This window comes from Nicotiana attenuata, unplaced genomic scaffold (genome assembly GCF_001879085.1).
Source record: "Nicotiana attenuata strain UT unplaced genomic scaffold, NIATTr2, whole genome shotgun sequence".
Taxonomy (NCBI): domain Eukaryota; kingdom Viridiplantae; phylum Streptophyta; class Magnoliopsida; order Solanales; family Solanaceae; genus Nicotiana; species Nicotiana attenuata.
The window spans coordinates 424,820-430,661 of record NW_017670389.1 but is presented as its reverse complement, the minus strand read 5'-3'; positions in this window follow the sequence as shown (position 1 = coordinate 430,661).

The window sequence follows — 5,842 nt, the reverse complement described above, 5'->3', positions numbered from 1 at the left end:
TATCTCTTCCTATTTATAAGGGATATCCCCAAGAAATCCTAAAAAGTACAACCTAAGGAATATCCAAAAGAATATTCCTTATGTCTATTTCTAAATCTATCCTACCTTTACTTCTTTACTCTATTAACTCGTCCTTAGCGATAACCCTTCTGAAGACGACTCCTTGCTGTTATGACGTATTCGACCCCGTCCTTAACCTTGTTTATCTGCAGTTATCAAGCCGTCCAAATTTAGACCAATATAGTTAGTCCATCCGCTTTGTTGAGGTCGTGATCTTGCATGTCCTCGATAAGCGGACCTGGTCTGCGTCCATTTAGAAGAAATTTGGTTGTGTTGATTAAGTCGAATCGGCCGAGGTCGAAAAAGCGGCGTGGCCAGCGAGGCTACGGTTGGTGTGGCTACGTGGGGTGACGTCATGGACACGCGCGTCATCATTACGCGTCTTCCCGATGCAATGTCTGTGCTTCTGTCGTTTCGATTTTGGCGCCATTGATGGTCTGATGCTTCAATTCTAGTGCCACCCAACCCTATAAATAAATGGGGGGGCTTAATTTTTGAAATTTTATATCATTTCTCATTTCGCCAGTGCATTGCTCTTCTTTGATCTTCTTCTCCGATCTCCGCTTTTAATTCCTTGCAGTTTCTTCAATTCTAATCCCTGATTTCTCACCCAATCAATACCTTCTTCAGATTTTGTTGCATACGTTTTGCTACGGAAATATGTCAGAATCACCTCATACTCATGACAAGGTCTCCGACGCTACTCCTTTATCGGTGGCTCTTCCTCCCGAGGGCGGGAATTCATGATTGAAGAGGATGACAGGTTCCCTACCGTGGAGGAGGTAGTCCCCAAGAATCCTTTGGTCATACATGACTTCCCAAAGGAACCTGCTCTTGCTCCTGCTCAGAAGCTTTTCGAGACGGGACCACCTCAAATAACCGACCTCCGATCTAAACGTCGCGTTCCTCCTCATGTCGACATCCGGAGGCGACATCGTAGAGGTTCACCGGCCCGCTGTGCTTTCTACATTTACCCATTCTTGATTGGCTATTCTCTTCCTCTCCCCCCATTAGCGAAGGAGTTTTGCCGATCTTATAACGTCTGCTCGGCGCAGCTCTCCCCTTATTTGTATAAAGTATTTCTGATGCTGACGAAATACGCAAAATTGGCCGACTGCGAGGTCAATGCTGCATCTATTTTCGCCCAGTTTTTATAGAGGTACGTAGATACACATGCGTCATCGTGGAATAAAAAGCTTGGTGGTCGGGATGGATGATAAAGCGAACCGGCAGTTCTGGCATAAGTATTTCTTCATCAAGACCGAACACCTAGTGACGAATCCGACCGGGTTTCTCGAACAATGGAATTACAATCATAGGTATCTTGACACTCGTTATTTTCTTTCATTATCGACTCATCCGCGGCCTTCTTATTTTCAGCTGAGAGGCGTGCACCTTCTCCCGTTTTTGACATTGAAGACTGGGTGGCTCGCGTGTTACCCCACACCGTGGGAATTCGCGATTGGGTGTCCTTTCACAAGCGCTTTGGACCCAAGGTCCCGTCCAGTAAGTGTCATTTCTACCTCAGCTTATTGTTGTTCACCATTGCTCTTTGAAGCAACCTCACTTTGGTGCCAGGTCGGCGAGTTTCCAAGAAGAAGGCTCCAGTGCCTGCATTTCGCCAATCTATCGCGTCGGCTGGGATGCAGTTTGCGTTAGCCGAGTCTGCTCGAGGAGGTCGGACTTAAGCTCCGCCAATAAGGGACTCCGCCCCTTAGACTGTTGCCATAAAAGATAAGATCTCTTCTCGGCCTATCCTTCACCTCGCAGACGAACCATCCGATGGTGAAGAGACATCATTGAGGAAAAGACGAAGGGTGGAGACCGGGAAGGCCATTGTCGTCGACGTTGAACAGGTAAAATTCATTGCTTTAGAGGCGGAACCAGCCTACACCAGGTGTTGAGGCTGTTTCTATGGCGGGGGTCATAACGGAGAGGAGACTCTTTGTGGTTGAGGGGGTTCATAGTGGACGAGGGCTCATACGGGCTGCAGAAGGTGACTCGTCATCGGCGGTCGGGGGGAGCAGAGTTGTTCCTGCGGGGGATGACGACTCTAGCTTGGACATCGACCCTGAGGAGATTCGGACCTTCATGGGGAGGGCTGCTCGTGTAGAGATAAGGACGGACAGTCCTAATCGGCACATAATCATCCCTGCGGACTACGACCTTTTGGCCAACTCGGAACGAGCGGTGCCGGCTTTTGCTCCTCTGTGTGCGGCTTCTGAGAATACGGCGCTGTAGACGATAAACGATGTGGACCTGTCGTTGGGCATGTCCGGCATGGCCCTGTGAGTGAGTGCTTTTCCATGTTAGGTTAGGTTTATTTCGTATGTGTAATGGTCAAGAGCCAGCATCTCAATGCAACATTATTCCATTCTCAGTCTGTAGTGCTTCTGCCAGCTAATGCTAATAGAAGATAAGAGATTGTTGAAAGTAACTGAATAAGGTTGTACAACTTTGGTTCATTAATATCAAGTCTAAAGGGTCATGTATCCATAGTCAAAGTCCCCTGTGATCAAGCATAGTTTGTGAAAGTGGGATCTTTTTTTCCCACTTTAGCTCAATTGCATTGTGAACCTTCTTTGCTCAATCGCTTTCCTTGGGCACATGTCTTCAAGTCTTGTAGAACTTGATGAAGTGCTTATATTCACTACCCTTTGTTATTTTGCATCAGACTCTTATCATGGGGATCGAGCCCGACCGGTGGGAGGAGCGGAGCACAACCATTTTTAAGAAGATGACCTCCAAATACAAAGAGTACAGTACCAAGCACCAAACGCTGGCCGACTTCCTTAGCTAGGATGGCGAGTTTCAGTCGCTTCGTGATGGGCTCAAACACAAAGATGATGAGTTGACGAAGAAAGATAAAGAGCTAAGGGAGAGGAACGATGAGCTTATGAGGGCCATCAGTCGGTGCAGCGAGCTTGAGGCAGCGCTAAAGGCCAAAGAGGACGAGCTCGAGGTGAGTAAGGGGGTGATGCTGAAAACGTTGACCTTCAAACGCAGGTGGCGTCCTTATCGGCTGAACTCGGGCAGAGGGAGGCAAAGGCCATCGATATGAGGGGTGAGCTGAGCGCCAAGATCGAAGAATTGGTCGGGCCGAGAAAGGCAAAATGGCCACTATGGCTGAAGCGGCGGCCCTAGAAGATGCCTTTCATGTTTGCAGGTTCGAGCGGGCTAATGAGGTGGAGACATCGGCGCTTAAGGTGGCGAGGTTGGAGGAACGGATCCAGGGTTTGGAGGCGGAGTTGTCCGGGTTAAACGAGCAAGTCGTTAACTTGAGGGCCGGGGAGACTCGACGGCATGCAGTTACAGCCATCTACATCTCATACTTCTGCCGATCCCGGTGTGTCGCAGGAGTTGTATGAGATGTGGGTCCATGCCGAGGCTCAACTTGACGTGTACAAATCTCTGAAGGCTGCCAGGAAATTTTTTGAAGTGGAGCTTGAGGGCGTCCGTGTCAAGGCACGTGCATCCCGTGAAACTGGTGGCTATGATCCTGGTACGTCTGGCGGGGATGAGGATGAAGACGTCGCGGATAGGCTTGCTTCTGATCCTTGGTATGATGATGAGTACGCCGATGAGGATGATGTGGCGTGAAGCTATTGCACTTAGTTTCTTTTTTACTTTGCTATTTTTGTGAGGGCGTCCTCGAGCCCTTTGTAAAAAGTATTGTAATCTGATAATTTAAATGTATCAATTCCCTTTTTTGCTATGTATTTCTGGATTCCTGTTCTCTTTTCCTCTCCTTTTTTTTTCTATGTGGGGAAGCCCCTGATTTTTCGGCTGTTTGTATATGTTCAATATTGGTTGAGTCGAACATAGACTGACTTGAGGTCGAGTATTAATTAGCTCGGACGAGACCAATGTTTGATGAGGTCGAAAATCATATAATTCGAGCGAGGTTGATTGTAAATTAATTCGAGCAAGGTCGAATGTAAAGTAATTCGAGCGAGGTCGAATGTAAAGTAATTCGGGCGAGGTCGAGTGTAAAGTAATTCGAGCGAGGTTGAAAGTAAAGTAATTCGAGCAAGGTCGAATGTAAAGTAAAGGTCGAGTGTAAAGTTATTCGAGCGAGGTCGAATGTAAAATAATTCGAGCGAGGTCGAATGTAAAATAATTCGAGCGGGGTCGAATGTAAAGTAGTTCAAGCAAGGTCGAATATAAAGTGTAAAGTGACTTGATGGAGTGCAAAGATGCTACTTTATTTCATTCATTGGAGAAATGTAAAGTGACTTGGTGTAGTGCAAAAGATGCTGCTTTATTTCATTCATTGGAGAATATTACATATTTCTATTTGTTCCATACATATATTGGAGAAGTTCCTGTGTACCTAGTCCCTTCATCGTTCGTCCTGGAGAAGTAGTCAGCGGGCGGGGCGATGAATTATACTTGAACTTCGAGACGTCCCCTTCGTCGCCTCATTAAAAACTCCCCGAGAAAATCCAATCGGGACAAAACCCGGATGAGGAAAAAAGAGTACGACTTGGAGGGCGTCCGTTTTCAGAAGTTGAAGTACTTGAGGTAGGCGACGTTCCAATTGTTTTGTAGTAGCTTTTCCTCCATTGTTTCTAGTTGGAATGATCCTTTGTTTGCTGCTGCCGTGATTTTGTATGGCCCGTCTCAATTGGTTCCTATTACCTTCTCTTGAATCTTTGCTCGCATGTGTTTTGGCCTTGTGTACATAGTCTCCGACTTTGAGTGGTCGTACTTTGGCTTTCTTGTTGTAGTACTGTTCTGCTTGTTATTTTTGGGCTATCATTCTTATGTAAACCATGTCTCTTCTCTCCTCTGCTTCGTCGAGGTCTTGTTTCTTGTTCTCGTCGTTGCTTGGTCCGCTTTCATTGGAGTATCTCAAACTGGGTTCCCCGACCTCGACCGGTATCATGGCATCAGTCCCATAGACTAGTGAATATGGCGTTTCTCCTGTGCTTGTTTTCGGCGTGGTGCGGTATGACCATAGTACTTTTGGTAGCAATTCAGCCATAGTCCCTTGGTGTCCTCAAGGTTTTTCTTCAAGATGTTCGATATTGTTTTGTTGGAAAATTCGGCCTGGCCGTTACCGGCAGGGTGATACGGCATGGAGATATTCGCTTGATGTGCCATTTTTCGAAGAATTCGGCGGTCTTTTTTTCGGTGAATTGGGGTCTGTTGTCACAGCTGATTTCTTTGGGGATGCCGAAGCCGAAGCGGCATATGATGTTTCTCCATATGAATGTGATAGCTTCCCGTTCGCGTATTTGGGTGAACACACTTGCTTCTACCCACTTGGAAAAATAGTCAGTTAAAACCAAAAGAAATCGTATGTTACCTCGCCCTGCTGGAAGTGGTCCGACAATGTCCATGCCCTACTTGATGAACGGCCATAGCGAGGTAACCGAGTGGAGTTGATCGCTTGCTTGGTGTATCATAGGAGCGTATTTCTGGCATTGCTCGCACTTGTTGACGTAGTTGGCGGCTTCCTCCTTCCTTTTGGGCCAATAGTAACCCGCCCGAATGAGGCATCTGACGAGGGATTATAAGCCCCAAACCCAAGTGACTGTTTGACCAAAAAGTGTTAAGCTCTTTGTTAAACTAATTAATGATAAGATAGAGGAAGAATCCTAGTTAAATATAATGCGATCTAGACAAAAACTTGGACAGATCCGAGGAATAGAACCACGTTTGAGAGTAATAAAGATTAGATACGTGTTCAATGATTATCAATGAATATTGTGATAAGAACATGCAATAAATGTAGATAATGGCAATAAATGTAATAAAGAGGAATCTATCACCCAAA